The 25,675-nt window shown below is 46.9% G+C and overlaps 1 long non-coding RNA gene across 1 annotated transcript; it reads right to left on the bottom strand.

Moving 5' to 3' along the window:
* Positions 1-21,965: 21,965 nt before the first annotated feature.
* On the bottom strand, positions 21,966-24,516 carry LOC140709386 (uncharacterized). Its single transcript, XR_012089891.1, has 2 exons — positions 24,081-24,516; positions 21,966-22,748 (listed from the first exon to the last, which is right to left on the bottom strand). It is a non-coding gene; the product is annotated as an uncharacterized lncRNA (long non-coding RNA).
* Positions 24,517-25,675: the final 1,159 nt, after the last annotated feature.

The following is a 25,675-nucleotide window of genomic DNA, read 5'->3' as shown; positions in this document are numbered from 1 at the left end:
TGTGTAAAATCATATGAATTTGAGAAGCATTTGTACTTATTTATGAATACTCCTTTATTTGTAAGCCAATTTGGTCCCATAGACAATATAGAGACATATATAGGCAGACACAAAGACCCTACAGCCTTGATTTTAAAACTCTAGCCATAAAACTGGCAAAACTTAACATTCTGAAAGGACAGCTGGATTCAAATTATGCCTTTGGAAGTGGAACAAGTCAAACTCCACTTGTCCCACATGGCACAGCCCTCACTGAGCCCCAGAGGAAACAGAGTAGCAATGCACATCAGAAAGTGGAGTAAAAGAGAGAGTTTAAACACCTTAAAGGAGGAGCTTGCGTGTGCTAGAGGAAGACCAAAGACCAAAAAACAGATGCCAAAGTAACAAAATCATAGGAACTCACCATAGGATTTTACAAGGAGACCAACTTCATTTATATAGGTAGCTTTTTATTTAGTCTGTTTCTTCAACAGAACTAATGAGCTCAGGGCAGAGCCACTCAGGGCAGCTCCCATCAGGGAACAGGGTCAACAAAGCACTTGCAGCTTTTAGGCCCTAACAATTTAAATATATGGAAGCAGCTCCCTGCAGCAACAACCATTTCAGCCACCTCCAAAGCTGCACAGTCTTATGCCAAAAATACAACTAAACCAAATTAAGTGCCTCAGTGGATAGAGCTTTTAGAATTGCCCTTATTCTTTGGATCTCTAACTCAAAGCCAGGACTCTAACCTGACCAAGATCTTCCTGGGTTGGGACTCTAACCCACAACCGGACAAGGGTGGGACTCTAATCCACAATCCTAGACCAAAAGGGTGGGACTATAACCCACAATCTTTATGAGAACAAATCAATTTAAAATATAAGCTCATATTAACAAGGCTACTTACCCAAAAGATGTCTGATCCAGAAGCTCTTTCTTTTCTCAAAAGAGAAAGTAGCACCAAGGACCTTGAAGTGCTATGACAGAGAAGCAAGGACCTCACAGCCAAGCCTCTAGACAAATGCCTAAGTAGCTACTGAGGGTTGGTGAAGAGGGCCTGCACCCCATCGAGATGATACAGTGCTTTGGGTAGGTTTGTCCCATCTGGGTCGCCAATATTGTTACTGAGCAATTGGCTCACTACATGACACACACAGAAGCCCATACTATGGCACCAGCTTTTGAGAAAAGAAAAAAATATTGCATGTCAACTGGCAAGGAGATAGGCAGTGACATTCAAACCTGTCTCCCTGGTCTGGTGGATGGGTCAGGTTTGATGGCATTTTTAACTAGTCCCAGGTGATGCCAGGCTGCTGGTGGTAACAATTAGGGTAAAGCTTTTTCCCATTATGCATGCCCAGGCAATTTTGGCTCTGTGTCACCTGTAACAACTTAAGCAATTGTTAATCACTTTGAGCTGGTTCTGCAGTTACAGGGGGGTGGCGACGAACATGTGAGGAAACCCAGGATGGGCTGGAGGAGAGAATGATGGATGGGGATTAGCTCATGAAGGGGATCAGAGAAAACTTGGCTGAGCAGGTGATGTTGAGCAGGACTGAAGGAAGTGAGAGTGGGGTCTTGCTGGCACCTGGGGACAATATGTGCAAAGGCTTGGCAGGGGAACTGATCTGCCCAGAGAGGATGTCCTTCCAACCACTTACATCTATGCCTCTTGGTCACATGTGGGCCCCATGCTGAGGGCCAGGGAAGCAAAGAGAAGCAAGAAGGGAGGGTCCCTGTTTTCTCAGCTTTGTCAGGTAGACAGAGTTAGATACATGATGATGTTGCACAGTGGTCTGGGTGTCGACGGGGCTGTCGCAGTAACAGAGAGACCTGGAGGCAGTGTGGGTGGACCCAGTAGGGTCTGGTTCACTCCTTGCTCTGATGCTTCCTTCTTCAGCTCCCAGGGCCTCTGTACCAGACTTCTGGTCTGGATGATCTTGGAGGCATCTTTCCAGGCCAGGTGAGATGGATAGTTAGCTGGGTGGAAGGGCAGAAGGACAGGCAGGCATGGATCCTGGTCTCTTCTCAAGCCCCTCAGTCCTCCTGGCCTCACACTGCCTGGATTTCTCTAAGCGCAAGACATTCATAGCCTATTTTCAAGATTCTGTGATGCAAATGTTCTAAGCGTCCAACATTGTCTCGTTCTAACACCAATTGTATTCTTGTTTTGTGAAACTCACTTTGATTTTGGCTATTTTTAGCATCTTTATATCCTCTATTTCGAATCTTTGAAGATTATAACATTTTGTTATTCAAATGTGTTTCAACATCCTCTGAGTCCCCCTTGGTGAATGCAGCCTTCTGTGACCCTGTGAAGTGCACAGTGTCTCCCACTGCTGGTGCGGACATTGAGTCCCCCCAACCTCAGTCTCCCCAAGGCTTCCAGGTACTTCCCCAATACTTTCCGTTAAGTCGTGTCCAGTAAACCATCCATGGTCCACTCTGGGGCCCACTTCACACTTTCTGAATTTGTTGCTGTCACACAGTATTCTTAGTCATGACCATGGCAATTCGAATGACTATGCTGGGTTATCCACTTTTGCTGGATTTAGTACTGACAGTGAGTCAGAGCCTTGCCCAATGAGTAGGCCATCGGTCACCCTGGCTGTGGCTGACACACGTCCACTTGGTGGACAGTACTGGCCACAGTTATGCAGTGACTCATCCCAGGCCCCTGTAACCACCCAAGGGGTTTACCTTGCCCACTGCGTAGACAGAGCTGATTCATCAAGGCAGGGGAATTGCAATAGAGAAAGAGTAATTCACCCAGAGCCAGCTGTGCAGGAGACCGGAAGTTTCGTTATTACTCAAATCAGTCTCCCCTGAGCATTTGGAGTTTTTGAGGATAACTTGGTGGGTGGGAGGAAGCCTTGGTCAGGGATGAAGTCATAGGGAGTGAAAGCTGTCCTTCTGCACTGAGTCAGTTCCTGGGTGGAGGCCACAAGATCAGATGAGCCAGTTTATTGATCTGGGTGATGCCAGCTGATCCATCAAGTGCAGGGTCTGCAAAATATCTCAAGTATTGATCTTAGGAGCAGTTTAGGGAGGGTCAGAATCTTGCAGCTTCCAGCTACATGACTCCTAAAGCATAATTTCTAATCTTGTGGCTAAGGTTAGTCCTACACAGGCAATCTAGTCCCCAGGCAAGAAGGAGGTCTGCCATGGGAAAGGGCTGTAATTGTCTTTGTTTTAAACTATAAACTATAAACTAAGTTTCTCCTGAAGTTAGTTCAGCCTACGCCTGGGAGTGAACAAGGGCAACTTGGAGGTTAGAAGCAAGATGGAGTCGATTAAGTGAGATCTCGTTCACTGTCTCAGTCTTAATTTTGCAAAAGTGGTTTCACTCCCACGGGCAGAGGATGCAGCCTCTCTCAAGCAGTGCTGGCCTGTGCCACCTGGGCCCTGCAGGGTGCCCACCCAGGCTGTTTGTGTTCCTGGTTTTCCCTCCATTTCCTATTCAGAGCTTTCATGTTCTCTCTCTCCTCTGCTCTCAGGACCGCATCAGACCTTTCATCTCTGCAGGCCTCTCCTCAAGATTTTAGATTCTGATTCTAAACCCCAGTGGAGGAGGCCCTGTCTTTGTTAATGATCCCTGAACCCCAGGCGTAGTGTGACCTGATGGTTAGATCACAGGCTTTGGCCAACCCTGGTCTCTTCCACTTCCCTGCTGAGACTTTGGAAACCTTACTTAACCTCTCTGAGCTCAGTCTCCTCAGTGTGAGTTGAAGATAATAATAGCATCTACCTTGCGGGGTGGATTAAGTGTAGCAAGTTCAGCGAGGATTCTGTTATTGTTGCTATCCTGTTGTGTCACAGCTGGTGATTTATCTGCCCCAAAAGCATTCAGGTGGCCCCTCTAGGCTTCTCGCCAATGGAGCAGCGGGAAGAAAATGGGCCCCGGAGCCCACAGACTCAGGTTCAGGTTCAACCTCCAGCACTCACTCAATGTGTGTCTTGGGCACGTGGCTTAACCTTTGTGAGCCCCATCGGTTTTTCCTTCTGTAAATTGGCATGATAGTATTGAGCACATAGGGTTATTGCGAGGACTTCATGAAGGTACATCAGCTGGAGGCAGATTCCTGGGCTCAAATGACACTTTCGAGGCCTACTTGGGGATGGGACTCTGAACAAAACACGGGGCTGTCTGTTCCTCACATCCTCATCTGTAACATGGAGAATGGGAGTCTCTGCTTCATAGGATGCTGTGGGGACTCCAGGACCTAAGAGAGCCCTCAATGCATGCTCACTGGCATTGCAACTTTCATCATCATCATTATTGTTATCATTACTCTGTTTGCAGGCAAGCACCCCATCTTGTCTTCATGTATCAAGCCCCTGGCACAGAGTCTGGGCATAGTAAAGACTTGACACTCGCCCGTGCAGGAAGAGCAGGGACCTGGGAGCAGACTGTCTGGGTTCAAGGTCCAGCTCCACCACTTCTGAGCTGTGTGGCCATGGACAAGTTTCTAAACCTTTCTGAACTTCAGCATCTTCATCTGTAAAATAGGCAAGAGGGGTGGATAACACTAGGACCGCCTTCATGGAGTTATTGAAATAACTAAGTGAATTAATGCATGAAAAGTACTTAGCACAGGGCCTGGCACACAGTAAGTGCCAAGCCAGTGCTAGCTTTGATTCTTCCTGGCCCCAAAGGAATGTTGGCACTGAGGGGCTTCTAAAGATCTCCTTTTCTGCCACTACTGTGCTTTGAGATGAAGAAACTGAGGCGAAAAGGCATTAAATTAAACATTTGGCAATAAGACAGTATATGACTATGGTAAATTATGCAGGGCAGACCATTAGAGAACAAAATGATCTATAATAAAGGGCTAATTGGGCGGGACAGATGCTAAGTGGACCAGGAGACTGAGATGAAGGAGAGAAAAATGCAGCCTGGGATGAGGACAGCCTCGGCCAGGGCCCAGGTGTTCTTGTTAAGGACATCGATGTTTCCTCTGAACACAGCCATGCATCCTTACTGTGAAGCATTTGGTAAGGGCAGGCGTTTATGTAACAGAGTATATAACTCATCTTGTGTCTTGCCTTTCAAAGGAAGTAGTTTTTCTGATTAATATCTTTCTTCATTTATTTTTCTCTTCATATACAAGTATATATTTTCATAATTGCTTTCCCATTGGCATAGCTGTCAGGATAGACCAGGATATGATTAAAAAACAAAACAAAAAAACTAGCAACCCCCCAAAATAACAAAGATTGTTTTTTGCTCTTGCTACATGTCCTCAGTGGTCAGGAGGGAGGACCTGGTCATCACAGACAGCAGGGACTGTCACCGATGGAGGCTCCACTGTTTGAGGATGTCAACATCTCCACATGTGCTTCTAGAGTCACTGTGACAGGGAAGGAGGACATGGGGAGCTGAGTGCTGACTCAAATGCTCTCACCTGGAAGGGACACTCACTGCCTCTATTCATACTTCATTGTCCAGTGCACGTCTTATGGCCACCCTGACATGAAGGCCGCGGGAGATGCCGTTCTCCTCAGGGTCCAGATAAAGAAGTGGACATTGGTGGACCCAGCCGTGTCCTCCCATGTGCAGATACAGATCTGAGGCTTTCCTACCGGACACTCCAGGCTGATCAGTTTCCCATTGCATTGTATATTCTTGGAAATTGCCCGTGTGATTAGTAGTCTATAATTTATTTAACAATCTCCTATTTATATAATTTGGATGGTTATATTTTTTACTGTCATAACACTGCAATAAATATTTTCATTCTTTAGTCTTCTAAATTTCTATTTTGTTAGAATAGCCTCCTATAGGAGATGTTGGTAAAATAGTATGAATTTATAGAAACTACCCATGGCTAAGACTTAGGGTGTGAATAGTCTTCCTGGTTAATGGGAGGTTGTGAATGATCAGAGCACTTGCTCTCCTTACCAGCACAGTCACTGGTCAGCAGGGAGGTCTCCCACAGCAGCTCTGCTGGCCAAGTGGGGAGCGCCTGGCCTCTGGGCTCAGGACCTTCACCGTCTGTGCACTGGTTGTAACTTGGCTGGGTCAGTTGCCTCTCAAGCCTGAGTCCACCCCTGGAGGACGGGGGCCATGATGTTCTCTGTCCGATTCACTCTTCAGGAAACAGGATCTGCGAGGGGCTTGGTAAAGTGTAGACCTTGTCGGGGTTCCAGTTGCTAGAATCATCCTTATCCAGGTGGGAGGCAGTGGGTGGTGTCACATGGCCAAGCAGAGGCAGGACCAGTGGAGCCTCCCTGTCTTGCCCAGGCTGTCCTTCCTCATTTGGCTGCATGCACCTTGTGGCATCTCAGAGACATGCGGAGGGAGCTGGGCACCTCTCAAGGGTGGAAGAAGGGGTGGCACCAAATTCCCAGATTCCCATCAAATCAGGATGAAAGTTGTGAAAGTTATCTGTGCAAAAATCCTAGGCTGAAAATAAAAGCAAGAAAAGCCATCTGTCTCCTGTCCTGAGAGAGCTTGTGTGGGAACAGCCAGTGTCTAGGGAGCAAGAGAGGCCAAGCAGGGAAGTGGGCAGTGAAGAGTCAGTGTGGGCAAAGTCACTGACCTTGGTCTCCCACCCAGGGCATTTGGGGCAAGTTTGGCCTCCTGCATGGCCAAGACCTACATCTCTGGATGGAAGTTCCACATTCCACAGCTGAATGGAGAGCTCTGATCCTGTCTGGCTTCACACTAAATGATCTCTGAGTTTTCTACTGGTGTCAGCCCCATTTTCCTGGGCAGGGGTTGTGGGGCTGAAGGCCTCAGAGCTGGATAGAGAAAAGGGAAAAGAATGCTATCACAGGAGATGATGAGGCTGGTCTATTAGTAAGTGGATGGAACAAAGTCCTAGTGAAGAATTTGCTTAAATGACTTGTTCACATTATCTCCCTGTAATCGCTCTCATGCTCCATGGACACTTTTCTTATCTCCATCCACCACCGCACCCCCACAGTGCTTTGGTCTTTTTTACCACCTTTTTGCTTAACAACAAGACAACACTGTTTGCCACATCATCTTCATACAGATCCTCCAGGAGAGACGCAACAGAGCTGACTCTGTGGAACCAATGAAACCATTTTATAAATTACTGAAAGTGACGAGGAACCAATGAAACCATTTTGTAAATTACCGAAAGTGAGGAGAAATTAGAGCAGCATTTATGTCTATTGCAACTGGAGATGGAGAGAAAGGTGGTCTGGGTGGGGTTGAGGCTGTGGGTGGAGAGTCCTCCTTAGTTATAGTAGTGGAGGCAGCATGGACAGCAGAGAGAGTCCCTCACCGGGGGCCCAGGGCCTGGAGTCAGAGTTCTGCTGAGTACTGAGCTTTGAAGAACCCCTGGACCTCCATCTAGAACCCTCTGAATGTGCACATAGGTGTGCAGATATATGCAGTGCATACACAGACACATGCAGCCACACACAGATTTACACAGACACACAAAACACACACAGATCCACATAAACATCCCCCATGCACATGCAGACACAACGACAAACACTCCATGCACACAGGAATACATGTGCATGAATTCACATTACAGGCAGATATATGTCCACTTGGCCAAGGTCAGAGGCAGAGGTAGCTTTCAAAGCCTGATCTGCAGGAGAGGTGAACCTGTCAGGCAGAGGGGAGTAGGGGACTGTGAGTGTCAGCACCCTTCCTCCCACCCGTAGCATGGATCTGAGTACCTGGCCAGTGCTGCCATTCTCACCCTCTCAGGAGTCAGGAATGCATTCTGCTCTCTCAGCCCTGAGGAGTCCCCTGCCCTGAGCCCCCACTCTTGCCCTTCCCCTGACCGCCCTGAGCTAACAGGCACTGACACTGCCCTTTCTGGCTCCTCGGCCAAGAGTAAAGTGCTCTTCACCTGTGACAATATGCAGTAAGTGCATAACCGTGCCAGGCAGGACTTGGCCCTGGTGACAGGTACAGATTTGTCAGCCTAAGGATTTGCCAGGGCACCGGAGAGTCAGCAGCCAAACAAGGATATGACCTACCTATTAGGTAATTTTCTGCTGCCCTTGACCTAAGGATGTGTGATTTCAAGGGAGGAGGAAGGGTCATTCTGGTGAGAGCAGAGAAGCAGAGAAAACACGCTGTAGAGAGAATAAAACAGGTGCATAGAGAGAAGAGGAGATGAGCTGCAGGGTGGGGTGGGCAGGTGAGTGGCTGTCTGGGGTGCCAGCTGAAGTTTCAGGCCCTGGTTCCAGGCTCTGGTAGGCTGGTCTTCTGTAAGTTCCACTAGAAACTTCCCCCCTTCCCTGCCCTCCTCCAGCCTAGTACAATACCCCTCCACACACAATTTTTCTTTGCCTAAGCTAGAATGAATGGTTTTCTGTTACTTGCAAAGAGCCCTGACTCAGACACCAGTCAAACCTATTTATTTTTAAAACTCCTTAAAAAAAAAAAGCATCATTTCCAACAATGAATGTATTTTGCTCAGAGAGTCCTTGTCAAATAAGAGGAACGAGGCATTTGCAAACCTACATGAAAATTAAACCCGCAATCTGGGCACACACTTGTTTGACAAGTGATAATTAACTGTTGACAATGTAATTCAGTTTGAATGCAAATGTGTTTTTCATTAAAAAGTAATCAAAGAAGAAGATATATGAATGGCCAATAAATCAAGAGAAGATGCTCAACATCATTAGTCATCAAAGAAATGCAAATTAAAGCTACAATGAGCTGCCATTCTACACCCACCAGACTGGCTAAAATTAAAAAGACTGAAAATAACAAGTATTGGTGAGAATGTGGAAGAACTGACTCCCATACATTGCTGGAGGGAATATAAAATGTTAGACGGCAGAAAACAGTCTTGCATTTTTTTTTTTTTAAAGTTAACATGCATCTACCATGATCTAGCCACTCTGCTCCATAGGTGTTTACCCAAGATTCTGTGCTTCACTGTGGCACTCAGCTCTTCTGCTAAAAAGATTTTCAGAATAGGTGCAGAGTGTCCACCACTCCCTGCTGGAACTGGGCTTAGGCTCTCGAAAGAACACTGGGATTATAGGTCTCTGTGCCTCCTGTGTGTCCCACAGACCAAGTGTAGTCCTCAGCAGGTGGATCAGCTAGTCTACCTCTTGCTAAGAGACCAGCGTCCTCCTCTGGGCGTGCTCGGGCCTGAATGTGCCTGCAGCCAACTGGCAGGGCACCAGAAGTGACTCCAACTCAGGCGTCTCATCTCTCCAGCCCCTACCATACCCCAGGTCCTGCAGGGGTCATATCCTATTCCTCATTTTACAGAGGAGAAAATGGAGGCTTAGAGACATGCACTCACTGGTTCAAGCCACAGAGCTGGTGAGGGACCAAATGGAGAGAGATGTGAACTCTGACTTGCCTGACTCTCAAGTCTGGGCACACACACTGCCACTTCCCCCTTTCTTTAATCCATTCAACTCCTCTGTGTCCCAGTTTTCCCATCTGTAAAATGGGGATAAAAATGATACTTGCCTCACAGGGAGTGGTGGACACTCAGCACCTGTTCTCTAAATCTGAAGATTAAATAAATTAATGCACAGAGCAGTGCCTGGTACATAGAAATGTCTCAATCAATATTCGTTATGACACTTATTAATTAGTTCAGACAAAAATAATATCATTATGCCACCTTTATTCCTTCCTTCTATGGGGTCAATTGGCTTTTCCCCCTTTATCATCTCTGTATCCCTCTCTGGACTTTGTCCTTGAAAGGGACCCAGTGACATTGAGAATATGGTGTGTATTTGTTTCCTAGTCTATGCAGGTTAGGTTCTTCTAGGGACAGACACCTGAGAAACCAAATATCCAGAAACCTCCAATCACTTAATACAAGAATCTAACAGTGTGAAAAGGGCTTTAAATGCCCGTGTTTAATTGCGTACAAGGAGTTTGATCTCATTTCATAGGAGCCACTTCTATTTCTCTTTCCTTTCTGGAACTTCTTCTTCTAAGAGCAATTTGTGATGATCAGGGACAATTTGAAGAATGTGGCAAACTTGAGAAGGGGAGTCCCACCTCCCTCTGGGGCTGCTCTTCTCCAGCTCTCCCTGTCTTCTGGAAGCAGGCAGAAACTCCCAGGTCACAAAGGCAGGCTGGACGCATGGCGTTCACCCTGCATGATGAACAGCAGGGACACATCAAGTCTGTGGTCAAGGGATCTGCGTTCTCTGGGCAGCCTCTGTGGGACTAGGTCCCTGTTGTTCCTGGGGGGGAAGAATTGGGCTCTGAGGTCACTCCGCAAGCTGAACTCTTGTCAAAGCTGGCCCCCTGTCGGGGTCAGTGTGGACACCCAGACATATCTTATTTCCTCAGAGCAAGCTCCCAGCCCCTCATTCAGAGCCTGGCGATAGGTACTTTATCACAGTCCAAACGGCTTTTCTGCCCTCTCTAGGCTCACAGCCGCTAGAGGCATCAGACAGAAGTGGGAGAGGGGCCGAGTGAGGCAGATACCGAGGGAGTAAACTGGAAGGACGGATGGGCCGGGAGTGAAGCGGGATCTGGACAACCACGAGCAGATGGAGGAGCATTTGGTGAGTGGCCATGTGTCTTTCAAACCATATTGTGTTTATAAAGGCAGTTTACAAAACACACAGTATGTGACGGGGTTAATTTGTTCTTTCAACCAATGCGTACTGAGCACCTACTATGTGCCAGGCCCCATGCTGGTGCTGAGATGCACCAAGAAGCGAGACTCGGTCCCTACCCTCAGTTTGGGGAGGGGGCACATGTCAAGAAAAGACTCCGTTGCCACCCCACAATGAAGGATGTGCCCTCGCGGTGGGGACATGGTGGGGGTGTCTGTGTGACAAACGCTGACTCTGATCCAGGCCTGCAGTCAGATCTCCTAATGTCCTAGTGAGTTTGCAGATTTAGGGAATCATCCTAGTTTAACAGGGAAAGTGACCAAGGCTCAGATGGGGAGATACTTGTCTGATCTCCTGGACGCAGGTTTTCCGAGTTCTCAACCTGAGCTTTGGCCTCAGCATCCCTCGGCCTCGGAGTCTCACAGGAGGATCGCAGCCACAGCCTCAACTCATCCTCATTCCTGGGCCACGCTGCCAACTTTCTCACACTGACATTAATTGTACTTCCTGGAGGTTAATGTGTAAGGAGACAGTAAAAATGTGTTGTTTAAATAGTGATTATTAAAATCATCCCGGGGTTTTGCTACATAATAGGTAATTATCTGCAACGTAATTGGGAAAACAATGCAGTCAATTCCGTTTAGCTCTTTCCACAGAACACAGAGTTAACCCTGGGGAGTGCGCGGCAACTCAGTGGGTATTTGCTCAAGCATACTCTTATTACATCTGAATTGAAATCACTTGAGGAACCTTCAGTGGGAGGAGAACATGCTGATTTGCTAAGACCTGGGTCCCTGATGTCTGAGTGGAGACACTTTCCCCCAAAGTGAGTGTTTTCTGCTCTGCGAATGACATTGCCTCATGTCCAGCGAGAACACATTGAACCATTTGTCCACATAGGCGTTAGGCATTTGCACAATTACTCTTTCGTGTATTGTTTTTTTATACCCATTCATTTGGCTCTTTGATATTTTTCATTTGTTCATTGCTTCTTTCATTCATTTTACTTATATAGTCATCATGCGTGAATGTATTCCTTGATCCACACCTCAGTTTGTTTCTGCTTCCATTGATTGTTCTTTCATTTGTCACCTCATTCATGTGTGGATTCATGATTCCTCAGTCCATTCATTTATTCAGTGCTTCATGTAGTTGTCAATTTGGTAATTGGTTCATCATTTAACAATGAATGATTTGTTCATATACAGTGTGTTGGGTGTGTCTGTCAGGTGTGAGTGCAGCCAGGCCCATTGGCATATTCTGGGCATTTCACTAAAAAGGGCCCTGGGGCTTATCTTTTTTTAAAGCAAACCTTTCAGTGTAACCTAATGAAATGTGAGACTTACACAGAAGAGAGTACACAAATGGTAAGCGTATGGCTAAAGAACTCTCTGAAACTAAATACACCTATGGGACCAGTGCAGATCAAGAAAGAGAATGTTACCAGGACTCCAGGGGTCCCCTCACACCCCTGCTTATCACTCTTCCTCCAGGTCAGGACAGGTGAGCAGCGCCCTGCCTTTTTTTTTTTTTTTTTTTGAGACGGAGTCTCGCCCAGGCTGGAGTGCAGTGACCGGATCTCAGCTCACTGCAAGCTCCGCCTCCCGGGTTTACGCCATTCTCCTGCCTCAGCCTCCCGAGTAGCTGGGACTACAGGCGCCCGCCACCTCGCCCGGCTAGTTTTTTGTATTTTTTTTAGTAGACACGGGGTTTCACCGTGTTAGCCAGGATGGTCTCGATCTCCTGACCTCGTGATCCGCCCATCTCGGCCTCCCAAAGTGCTGGGATTACAGGCTTGAGCCACCGCGCCCGGCCGCGCCCTGCCTTCTAACCCCGTGTATCCTCTGTGCCTGTTCCAGAACTTCATGCAAACGCATCCACACTGTCCGGTGCCCCTACGTGTTTCGTTTCCACTTTGTTCAACATCATGTGTGGGTTTTATCCAGGTCGACGTGTTAAGTTGCACACTGTTGATTCTTATTGATGTGTGATGTTTGTATATTGTATGAATATGCAGCTATTTGTTTACCCATCTAACTCTAGATGAAATCTGAGTACTTTCCAGTTTGAGGCTGTTGGGAACAGTACTGCTATGAAGTTCTTGCAAGTGCTTTTTGGTGAACATATGGGTGAATTTCTGCTGGGCAGATACTTATGAGTGGAATTTCTGAGTCATCAATCACACACAGGTTCAGCATCGACAGAGACTGCCAAACAGTTTTGCAAAGTGGTGCTTCCAATTTATACTCCCACCAGCAGTGTATGAGGCTTCGTCCACCGACTTGTCCCTGAGCAACCTGCCCTCCCATGACCTTACCTGGTCCTTGGGCTGCCTCAGGTCTCCTGGCCCTGCTGCTCAGTTCTCTCTCCCAGTCTTGGTCCTTCCCCGGGTCTTTCATGCAGGACTCTCTGTGCCTGGGTCCTGCTGTTGGCTCCTTCCAGGCCTGGTCCTGACACTCTCAAACCACTCTGGGTGGCATCATCTGGGCCTGGTATTGCCTGGCTGCCTTCCCCACACTGGCGTCTTCCTTGCTGGAAGGGCCCCCCTCACATCCTGAACTGCCTCCTGGGGGTCCACAGGTCAGGTGTGCCACTCAGCCCTGGAGGTCTTTGTTAAACCAAGTATGAGTCCTGCCCTTGCGGGGTTCATAGACTAGTGTGGAGATAGAGCCTGGGCTTATCTTCCTATGCTTCAAAGGTGGGCAGTTGAGTCTAAGAGGAAGAGAAGGACAGAAAACTTCACGTTGAGAGAATGATAGACCTTGGTATGTGATTTACTGGAGGGATAATGTCATGGGACAGAAAGTGCAAGAACTTCAGAGTCGATTGGTCCTGGGCTCAAATTCCAATTGTTCCATGCCCAGCTGTGTGATGGAAGATGGTAGCACCAATCTTGGTGGCACTGACAGTGTGTCCAGGAGATGCCCAGCAGGCTGTGGGAAATGCAGAGACTGGGGGAAAGGGCCCTGGAGTTAGCGCTGGTAGATCTGACCCCACCTCTGGACGCTCCCTGGAAGTGTCGCCAGCAGAAACCCCCTCTCCTGCTGTTTTCTTTCTCTGACTTACAGTGTGACCTTGGGCACATTCTGCCCCCTCTCAGAGTCTCAGCTGTCACATTCGTGACATGGGGATAATTCACCTCCTGGGACTATGAGGACTGAGATGATGGAGGTGACGGTGTCTGAGCAACTCTGCGGCCTCATTCATCTGGGGCAGTCACGGCATTCTCACCTCAGATGACGTTTCCTCTCACTCTTGTTCTTTGCATTTTCCTCCAGGATGATCCTTCCCTCTTCCTTCCCACACTGTGCTCATTTGCCTTCTTTCATCCTAGTTTTACTTTCACTTATTATAATTTTATATTAGAAGAATCATCAGAGACCAGCTAGCCCCTCATTTTACACATTGGGAAAACTGAGGCATGAAGAGAGAAAGCAATAGCCTCAAGATCACCCAGCCAGCTGCGGTTCAGCTCCTAGCTCCACACAGGAGCTCCAGCCCCAGAAGGATGAATGTCCTCACTTTGATGTGGCGCCTACTCTCTACGCTCCAGGAAGATGTCCAACCTTGTCTATGAATTTCCCGACTGATACTTGCAACAAGAGCGAAGCCCAACAGGTGTGAAGTCAGTCTTTGAAAAGCTGGAGGTTAATTTGCCCTGGAGCTGTATCTTCTCTTTAGATCCCAACAGTAGCTACATTTTCTGATCTAAAGTGGCTGTCAGTTTCATTCCAAATAAGGTGCACTTGATCTACTGCCTGCGTGAATATTGTTTGCTATTACATCCAGTTTAAAAATCCCATTGAAAAAGTTGATTACAGAAGAAGGGGTTTGATTTGGGAAAATCAAGTGTGTGTGTATGTGTGTGTGGGTGTGTGTGCGTGCGTGTGTGTGCGTGTGTGTGCGTGTGTGTGCGTGTGTGTGTGCACGTGTGCGCATGTCTCCCATTTATTTAATTTTTAAACCAAGAGCGAATTGTTTTTAAAGTCTACCTTCCTCTTAAAAATACTCCAGATAGGCCAGGCACGGTGGCTCACTCCTGTAATCCCAGCACTTTGGGAGGCCGAGGCGAGTGGATTACCTGATGTCGGGAATTTGAGACCAGCCTGACCAACATGGAGAAACCCCGTCTCTACTAAAAATACAAAAAATTAGCCTGGTGTGGTGGTGCACGCCTGTAATCCCAGCTACTTGGGAGGCTGAGGTAAAAGAATTGCTTGAACCCGGGAGGCAGAGGTTGCAGTGAGTTGAGATTGTGACATTGCATTCCAGTCTGGGCAACAAGAGAGAAACTCCATCTCAAAAACAAACAAACAAAACTCCAGATAGCTGTCACTCAGGCATGGGGAACCTGTGAAATGTGAGTGTTTTATCACTTAATTGAGCCTTTCTCCACTGCTGAGAAGACCTTAGGAAGAGACTTTCCCCTGTGCTGCACCATTGGCAATTTCTCTTTGCAGCCTGAGGTTTGTTTTTGTTTTTCTTTGCAATTCCCTCTGAGAGTCTGGATGGAGCTACTGAACTCAGAGAAACGAGGCCGGGTAGCTGCAGGATTTGACTTCAGATTTATGAACACCTTCAACTAACTGATAATAATAACAGCTGTTATTTCTACAGGGCCTATTGTGTGCCAGGCACAGTGCTAGATGCTTTTTTGTTTGTTTAACTATTATTCATTATCTATAACCCTCACCACAACCCTGGAAAACACATGTTTGTCTTAGCTCCTGCCCTGATTTGATCTACCCACTGCCTGGATGGTTGCAGGCGCTGTCCAACCATTTCCTTGATTCCACTCTCACCCGCTGTGGTCTCATCTCCACTGAGCAGCAGGAGGGAGGCTTTTAGAATGCCCGTGCAACCACTTCCTTTCTTGCTCACACCCTCCATGGCTCCCATCTTCCCCAGGTTAAAGCCGGAGTCCTTCACTGGTCCCCAAGACCCTGTGACCTTTCTGGCCTCACCTGCCTAGCACCTGTCACTCTGCACTTGTGGCTCTGCTGTCTGGGGTGTCCTCCCTAGACATTCTCATGGCTCACACCTCTTATGATCAAGTTGACCTCTAGAGGAGATTAGACTTAGGCTTGGATGATATTTAAGATTCTGGTTAGGTTTAAGGGCAATGCTCCTGCAACATTTCCTGCAAAGTCCGCCTAGGGCAGGAAGCCGTGAATGCTCTCTGGGCATCTGAGGGCACAGGCAGAAACAAGCTACCACAGCAGAACATTTTAAGGACTGATCATTTATCTTAGAAAAAAGTCATGTTAATTCTTATTCCATTCCATAATATTTGCTTGGATTAAAAAAAAACCCTCCTATCAAATCGTTGAGTAATATTGATGTTTAGGAAGACTGGCTCATGGTTCAAAGAGGTGCTGTGCCTGGGATGCCACCAACTGTAGCAGCAGAGATCTAGGAGTAGGTGAGGTAGGATGAGGCTGAAACTAGAGGTGGCACAGAGGGCCTTTGACAGGTGATCAGCTCCTGTCGGGAGCACTGGATTTGGTGCAAACAGGAGCCTTGCATGGAGCTCGTATTCCACTCTAACCACCCAAGTGTCTTTTAGCTTCAATTTCCTCATCTTTAAAAGTGAGCTCACAATGGGGATGACTCCCAGAGCTGTTGTGAAGAGTCAGTGGAATGATGTGTGCACAGCGGCCAGCACACAGCGCTGCTCAGTTAGTGCAGCATCATTGCTGTTCAGTCACCAAAGCAGAAGTGAGGTTGCAATCAACTGTGTCTGCCTGTAAACACCCCCGTCATTCCACAGCAAGCTCCCCGACTTCCAACAACTCTGAACGCAGTGGAAACAGGGCTGGACTTGTCTGGAGTGAATTTTGGTCATTGAGCAAGCAGGGTGGGTAAAAAAGGGTGCTGAGCCTCCTTCTGCTTCTGGTTTGGACAGGGGAAGGCACTGAATCAGCATGACCTGGAAGCCTGTTCCTGGGAGGGAGGGTGGCAGGTGCTGGCTGGCATCACTCACGGATGGCAGTGGCTCTAAGTGCCCATGGGGAGAGAGATGTGGAAAAATCCATTGGCAAGGCACCAAAGAAAATTAGCCTTTGGGTCATCTGTGGCCCTTGGGACAGGAGTCACTGAGCTCTGGTTCACCCATCAGATGTGTCTGGGACATTGAGCATCTTCTCTCTCTTGAGATCATGTGACTCCTTGATTAATAGCAACAGCCATCATTGTTGAGTATCTTTTTCCTTTATTTTAATAAATACCTATGAGTCTCCACTGGGTGCTGGGTGCTGGGATGACAATGGTGAACCCCACAAATGACTAAGATGGTCCAACTGGACCCCCTGTCCTGTCGCTGCAGTTGCTGTTGCTGTCATCGTGCGAGAGCTTCCTGTCCATGCTCTCGCTTTCCTGTTGCTTGGTTTCAGGCTTTCTTTTCTCCCCTCATCATCTGCTGGCCCTTGGTCTTTTCATACGCTTGGAGCTGGGGCTGGGGGTGCAGGAAGGGAAACAGGCACTTGGAGGACGTGTCCCAGAGCCAGGCAGGGATCTTCTTCCTGTTTCTTCCTCTAAGAAATGACAATTAACTTAAATTAATTCAAGCTCAGCCCATACCTGAAGAAGAAACACAAGCTGGTTAGATTGGTTTTCTCGGTCAGTTTCTCAAGCCTGGTATTAATCTATTCATCAGCTGAGCTCATCAGGAGCAAACATGCTTCTTCAGGAGTTTTCTAACAGGAAATAAATGCCTCATTAAGTTAAATATATTAACCTGAGAATGGTACTGATGTCAGACAGACTAATGAATGTCATTATAGGGAATGCGCGGCAGTCCTCAGAGGGGCCCCACCCAGCACTGGGGGCTCCCACAGACTGGCTCAGCTACTGCAGGGTGTGGGATCATCAGAGGAGGGAGGGAGACGGAAAAGGGGCTGTTGCTGGAGCTGTGGTCATGGTCAGCCCTGTGAGCTGTGCCCTGATTAATTCTGGCATCTTCGAATGTCTGCAAAGGGCACGTGGCCAGAGGAGGAGCCCTGTGTGCCTCACTGTTGGGTCCAAAGGGGTTGGGAGGAAGCTGAGTGCAGCCTCTGAAACAGCTGGGAGGGCAGGAGGGCGGAGTCACGCATCAGTGTCCCGGGTTCTGGTTCCAGGCCTTCTCCACGTAGTGCAGGAGGCTCAGTTCCAGCCCCTCTCTGGCAGGCCAAGATCTGCATTGGGCACTTGCACAAGCATTGAACTCAGCTACCGTCACAGAAACCCAGGCAGACAGGGATTTATGGCCCGGGGTTGTGGATGAGGAAACTGAGGCTGAGAGGAGTTAAGTGACTTGCCCAAGGTCACCCAGCTTGTGGGTGGGAGAGAGACAGGCCCAGGCTGGCCAAACCCTGGTGCAGGTTCCCCCACAAGGCCCCGCTGCCTGCTTCCTGGTGCTGTGTCTTCCGACCTCTCCTCCAGGACTCCGGAGCATCTTTGTGGGGGCTGTGTGGGGAGGGGCTCTCTCTGCCATCACACAGGAGCCAGAGGTAGACCCCACAGGGCTGAGGAACAAGGGGGACCCTAACTTACATATGGCTCAGGAAGCCCTGGTCATGAGCCCTGGGCCATCACTGCTTTAGTCTCCGTTTTTTCATCAACAAAATGGGCTGAGTCTCGCCACCCCACAGGCTTGCTGTGAGGATCAAATGAGCTGATGAAGGCACAGTTCTCCACACACAGCAGGTGCTCAGGATGCGCTGGTCCCTCCCACTCTGCACTGCATCCTGGCCAAACCAGTCCCAGGATGGTCACTGGGGAGAGGTTAAATGGGGCCAGGTGGAACATGAAGGAGTGGACCCCCTTCCTGAGGTCTAGCCCAGCAGCCAGGGCAGTCCCAGATCCCACAGTCCACTCACATTCATTGAGGACTCAACCTGTTCCAGGTTCCATAGGGCATAGAGATGACCATGGCATGGATTTCACATCCCAGTGGGGAAAATGACCCTGGGGAACTGGGCACAGTCATTGGATGGGGCCAGAGTCACTGAGAATGGCACAGAGAGAATCTGGATATGGTGTGGAGGAGGTGTTGGGGACAAACCAGCCTCCTCCTGGGGACAGACACTGAGGACTCTGTGTAAAGGGCCAGAACTCAGGCCTTGTTGGAAGGCATTTGTTTTCCTGAAAATGACAAGCATCTGGAAAATTGCTCCTGGCCCCTCTCCCTGATGTGACTTTCAGGCAAGTTGTGTCTCATGGGTGGGAGGCATGAAGACCCATGATTTCTCTTTCCAGTCTTGTGTGCAGACGGGCAGGCCCTGCCACCCTCTGTCAGTAGAAGCTGGAGGGGCCGGGCACAGCCCTGCAGAGGCTACTGCAATTCGGAGCTGGTGTTTCTAGCCCAGTTGCTCATTTCTGAGTGTAGCTTCTCCTCACTGTGAGCACCTGCTCTTTTGTAAGGTGGGCACTGAGTATTCTGGCTAAGCATGGAGGCTGCAATTTCATTGCAGATTGGAGCACTTCGCATGGAGAATGACACAAATTCTGGGTAAAATGCTACATGGAATTCTGCTGCAGTTACTTAATTAATTCTCCCATCTCCTGGAAGTTCTTTGGTGGCAATCCTATGTCCATTTTACTGTCTTTTCCTGCATGCCTGACACATGCAATGGCACACTTTAAATGTTTGTTGAGTGGTTGAAGAAAGGAGGCACTGAAAGCAGGAAATGGGTCCTAGCAACTCCATTAAAATTTCTCTAGGCACGGGAGAAACACCTGTGGAATTTTAGGAACAAAGATGGTGATAAAGAGAGGAGTGAGAAGGGTCAAGATGCTTGATGAAATACTGCAAGGCAGTTGAGCCAAACAGTTTTGTGGTGAGAGAGCTATGGTGTATCAGCCAGCTCCTGCTGCGTAACAAACCACCACAAAATTATTGGCTTAAATTAACAAGCATTTATTGAGCTCAGGAGTGTGTATGTAAGCTGGGTGCTTCTGCTGATCTGGGGTGGGGTTTGGTTGATCTTGGAGGGATATACTCCTGCATCTGCAATCAGCTTGTGGATTGGCTGACTTGGCATGGTCTCAGGGGAGTTGACTCATTTCTGTTTCGTGTGGTCTCACTGAGAACAGGCCAGCCCAGATGCATCTTCATGTTCAAAAGAGAGGGTGAAAGCACACAAGGTGTTTTGAGGCATGGGTGGATATATTGACTGTATATTCTCATTTCTGTATTATTGATGCTCTGGCATTTGGGGCCTTGATCCCGGAGACACCACCCCTACCAGGGCTAGTTATTCTGCAGAGATAGCAAAGGACTCTCCTGAGAGCATATCTTTGATATTCAAACCAACCGACCGAGAGCCCACGTCCCCAACCACCTCATTTATCTAACTCTCCCATACCAAGCCAACATTCTCCCTGCCCTGCCCTAAATCACCCCAGGTCCAGGTAGTGGACATCTAGGGACCACCCTTATGGGGCAAAGCTCACTCAAGTTATCCAACCACCCAACTGTAAGCTTACTCAGCAACCTACCCTGCCTCACCCATTCCTGCCCATGAGAGCTCCAGTGAATGCTCTGGGCCATTTGATTTCCTCTTCTCCCCCTGCCTCCTGACTTACCCTGCTACTTCCCTGCATGGCATGCTATGCCTCTTGTTTCCAGGAATCTGTGAGAATAAACATTTTCCTTCATGATAATCATTTCCATATCTATGTGTCTTGTAAATACCTGATTAAAACAAATCCTGGGTACATTTTAAAACAGCTGAGAACTGGCACATCACTTTTGCCATATTTTATGGGTAAAAGCAAGTCACAGGGCCAGCCCAGATTCAAGAGTTGGGGAAATAGACCTCACCGCTTGATAGCAAGAACAGCAAAGTCACATTTCAAAGGACTGGAGAGAGATAAAAATTGAGAAGCATGGTGGCTGTTTTCCAATCAATCTTTCACTTTTTAACATCCCATTATTCACCATTTACATTCTTGATAAAAAAACTGCCAGGAAACTAGAAATAGAAGGGAAATTCTGCCAACTGAGAAGAAGCACCTATGAAAAATCAACAGCAAACATCATATTTAATGGAGAAAGACTGAATATTCTTCCCCTAAAATCAGGAACAAGACAAGGACATCTGCTCTTCCACTTCTACTAAACATTTTACTTAAAGTGCCAACCAGTGAAATACAGAATGAAAAAGAAATTAAAAGCATCCATGTTGGAAAGGAATAAATAAAGCCTTTTAGTTGCAGACAACATGATAGAGCTAAGTGAGTTTAGCAAGATCTAAACATACAAGATCTACATAGAACATAAGATACAAGATCTACATAGAACAGTCAATTGTATTTCCAAATACCAATAGCAGAACAATCAGTGATTGAAACCAAAGTTACTGTTTAAAACAGCATCACAAAATATAAAATACTTAGAGATAAATCTGAAAAAGATGTGCAAGACCCACACACTCTGAATGAAAAACATTACTGAGATAAAGAAGACCCAGATGAATGGAGAAATACATATTATCCATGGGCTGCATGATTTAATATTGATAAAATGGTCAATTCTCCCCAAATTGATAACTAGATTCAAGTCAATCCCAACCGAAAGTCCAAGAGGTTTTTGATTTATCAGCTGAAATTTACAAACTCCTTAAAAAATTCATATGGAAATGCAAGACTTGAATAAAAAATAAAAAACTTTGAAAAAGAGAACAAAATGTAGTTGGCATCATCAAAACAAGGTGGTATTGGCATAAATGTGAACAAAAAGATTAATATGGAACAGAATAGAGTGTTCAGAAATAGACCCACACATATAAGAACAACTGATTTCTGACAAAAGTGCAAAGGCCATTTGCGGAGAGCTTTTTCAACCAATGATGCTGGCACAATTGGATGTTCATATGCAGAAAAGGAGAGCTTTCATTCATACCTTACATGGTATAAAAATGTAAAGTGGATCATGGACTTAAAAATAAATCCTAAAATTATAAAACTTAAGAAGAAAACAGAGGAGAAAATCTTTGTTACCTTGAATTAGTCAAGGATTTCTTAAAGACAACACCCAAAGCATGACTCATAAAACATTGATACATTGGGTTTTATAAAAATTATATGCTAAGGCAATTAAAATATAAGCCATAGACTGGGAGAATATTCTCAAAGCATGTATCTGATAAAATATTTATATCTAGGGTATGTAAATAACTCCCAAAGCAAGCCACCAATAAAAAATAGGCAAAGGATTTGAACACGTCACCCAAGAAGATAATGTGAATGGTAAATGAGGACATGAAGAGATGTTGGACATCTTTAGTCATTAGGAAACATACATTAAGAACCACAGTGAGACATCACTATACATCTGAGGTGTCAGAATGGCTAAAATTAAAAAGATCGTATCAAGTTCTGTCCAGGATGTGGAGGAACTGGAACTCTCATGAACTGCTGGTGGGAGGGTAAAATGGTCCAACGACTTCAGAAGACAGTTTGACAATTTCTTTTTTTTAATTATACTTTAAGTTCTGGGTTACATGTGCAGAATGTGCAGTTTTGTTACATAGGTATACACGTGCCCTGGTGGTTTGTTGCACCCATCTGTAGCAGGACGAGCCGCAGACAAAACCTCTCAGACACCGAGTTGTAGAAGGAAGGGCTTTATTCAGCTGGGAGCATCGGCAAGCTACTGCCTTAAAATCTGAACTCCCCAAGTGCACAATTTCTGTCCCTTTTAAGGGCTCACAACACTAAAGATTTCACATGAAAGGGTCATGATTGATTTGAGCAAGCAGGGGGTACGTGACAGGGTCTGCACGCACCGGTGGTCAGAGTGAAACAGAACAGGGCAGGGAGTTTCACAATGTTCTTCCACACAATGTCTGGAATCTATGAATAACATTGGTTTCTAAGTTATTAGTTGATTTTTAACTACTGGATTTAGGCCAGGCAGGCCCAGGCCTGGTTGCCTATCTTTGGTTTCACTTCCTTGTTTTTTCTTAAAACAGGTACTGAGTATAAAACAATATAAAACAATATGAGACGGTGTCTCTCTTTCCTCACATTAACCCTTAACCTACATTAGGTATTTCTCCTAATGCTATCCCTCCCCTACCCCCCACCCCCCAACAAGCCCTGGTGTGTGATGTTCCCCTCTCTGTGTCCATGTGTTCTCATTGTTCAACTCCCACTTATGAGTGAGAACATGCGGTGTTTAGTTTTCTGATCTTGTGATGGTTTGTTGAGAATGATGGTTTCCAGCTTTATCCGTGTCCCTGTAAAGTACATGAATGCATCATTTTTTATGGCTGCATAGTATTCCATGGTGTATATGCACCACATTTTCTTAATCCAGTCTATCATTTATGGACATTTGGGTTGGTTCCAAGTCTTTGCTATTGTGGAATAGTGCTGCAATAAACACATGTGTGCATGTGTCTTTATCATAGAATGATTTATAATCCTTTGGATATATGCCCAGTAATGGGATGGCTGGGTCAAATGGTATTTCCAATTCCAGATCCTTGAGGAGTTCCCACACCATCTTCCACAATGGTTGGACTAATTTACACTCCCACCAACAATGTAAAAGTGTTCCTATTTTTTCTGTAACCTCTCCAGCATCTGTTGTTTCCTGACTTTTTAATGATCGCCATTCTTAAAAAGTTAAACAAACATCTACCGTATAATGCAGCCTTTCCACTTGTTGTTATTTATGAGAAAGATTCATAGCAATGTTAACTATAGTGGTCCCAAACTGAGACAACCCACATGTCCATCCTTAGGCAAATGGATGAACACTTTTGGCATATAAATACAATGGGATGCTACTTAGCAATAGAATAACTATTGTTACATGCAGTGACATGGATGAATTTCAAAATAGCTGCGCTGAAGCCACACATAAAGGACTACATTTTGGTATGATTCCAATTACATAAAATTCTAGGAAATGCACACTGTAGCGACAGAAAGCAGATCCACAGTTATCTGGGGATGGAGATGTGGATGTGGAAAGGCAGGGAGGACAGGAGGGAGGAATGAGGAAGGAGCATACGGAGACTTTCAGGGTGATGGATGAAGTTATCATCTTGATGTGGTGATGGTTTCAAGGATGTATATTTACATCAAGACATATAGCCAGTTATACATTTTAAATACAAGCGGTTTATTTCAAGTCAGTTGTATCTCAGTAAAATGGTTAAAAAATTCCTATTATTCAGATTGTCTATTACATTTCAGGGGGAACATTTCTGACAGGAATCAGGTGAATGGGTTGGGGAATAAAGGAGAAATTACTCAATCGTCCATGACCGACCCCATGTCTGGGCAGATGGCTCCTCATTCAGGAAGGGTCAGCAAAAAAACAAAAACAAAAACAAAACAAAAACAAAAGAGGGAAACTTGACCCAGGGCCCTGCTGGGGACTTAGGACAGACAGAGGTCTCAGTTAGGCCCTACCCTGGGCAGACCTTCCCTGGGAAGTTGCATCAGAAAGCTCAAAAGAGAGAGAGGAGCTTGGTTGGAGGGGCTGTTTAATGAGGAACGCCAAAGGAATGGGATCGTAGAACCTGGGGACAGAAAATCTCTGGAAGGATGAGAGTTACCTTCAAACACATGTGCTGCCATGTGGAATATGAAGTAGATGTCCTCAATGTGGCCTGAAGGAAGGATTTTCCAAGTCAAACCTGTCCCGAGATGGAATGCGCTGTCTTGAGAGGTAGTGAGCTTCCCATCCTTAGGGGTATACAACCAGGAGGTGAGAGAGGCATATAAGTGAAGTGCTCAGGCTTTGGCATCAGACAGATCTGGATTTGAATTGCAACTTGGGTGGTTCAGGGTAAAGGACTTCCCCTGTCTGAGCCTCAGTTTCCTCATCTGTAAAGTGGGGTCATAGTACCATCGAATCCACTGGATTATCAGGAGGCCTAAACGAAGTCAACCCCATCATTTATCTCGGATGATTAGCAGTATGTCCCTGCCTCTCCTTGCTCTCCCCCAGTCCCTTCCTCCAGAGATGATCTCTGTCGAGTCACAATCTCCCCCCTGGCCTTCTTTGCACAGTGAGCTGTGGCATTGAGGTGGCGTTCTGGGTTTCCTGCTTGCGCTGCCCACACGTGTGTGAGGATGGCTGACTCACTCTTCCATGGGCTGCTGGATGCACAGATTCAGTCTTTCAGAGGAGCAGAGACCCCTTTCCAGGAGTGATCTGGGCGGCCTCCTCCATCCACTGCACAGGGCTAGCTAGTTGCCCTCTTAATGATCTTCCTTGGTCTCAAAAAAATGAAGTTTAATTTTAGGCAGAGAAAAAGAAAAAGCTCATAACGTGTGTGTTGTAAATGTCGCTCCAGGGCTCCCGGCAGAGTGCCCAGTCAGTTTGATCATTTCTTGGGCTTACTCAGAGGCTGCCTCTGTGAGTGATTGGCCATTTAGCCCTTGTTAATGGATCTAACTACCACAGACTTTAAGTGTTTTCTTGGAATTGATCTTTCCGTGAAAAGTATGCTTTGGAGACCTGAAATAACCATCCCAGAGCCTTAAATGAGTTACATTTTATCAAACAAAGAAAAACAATGCACTTGAAACACGTGCTGCAAGGGAAAGGGAGGGCTGTCTCACAAAAGACGGGAGGGCCAGCGGCCACGTGTGGTGTGCCTCTGTACTCCTGTCTTGCAGCAAGTGCCTGCACTTGCGTTCTCCGGGGGCTGTTAGTTCCGGATCATTTTCTCTGCTGTGTGATGTGGCATTTCCTGCTGTTATTCTTACCCCAGCTCTGCTGTTCTCTGGGTCATTCTCCCACTGCTGGAGGTGAGGGGGTGATCCCTTTGCCTGGTGAAGGGAGGTGGAGAGGGGTCCCACACTCTCCTTTAATTACTCCCCCTCTTCTGCTTCCCCATCCCAGGCCCTGTGTGGAGAAACGAGCTCCAGAGACCCTGGGCAAAAGGGGATACAGGAGCCCCAGTCTTCACCAGCAATTAGAGAAGGGAGACGAGGCCCCTGCTCACCCATTCCCCACAGAAGGGGCCTGAGGAGGGGACTCGGTTCATCTAAATGCCCAGTTGTCCAATGTTTACTGAGAGCCAGCCTGTGCCTGGCTCTGAGCTGGGACTGCAGATTCAGGAAGGGCTGGTGCCCAGGGGACAGAGGCAGGGCGCCCACAGGATCTGCTACAGTCTCTAAGAACAAACTTGTGCATGGGACA

This window comes from Chlorocebus sabaeus, chromosome 20, assembly GCF_047675955.1.
Source record: "Chlorocebus sabaeus isolate Y175 chromosome 20, mChlSab1.0.hap1, whole genome shotgun sequence".
Classification (NCBI taxonomy): domain Eukaryota; kingdom Metazoa; phylum Chordata; class Mammalia; order Primates; family Cercopithecidae; genus Chlorocebus; species Chlorocebus sabaeus.
The sequence above is the reverse complement of the archived record's forward strand: the minus strand, read 5'-3'. Positions and strand labels throughout refer to the sequence as shown.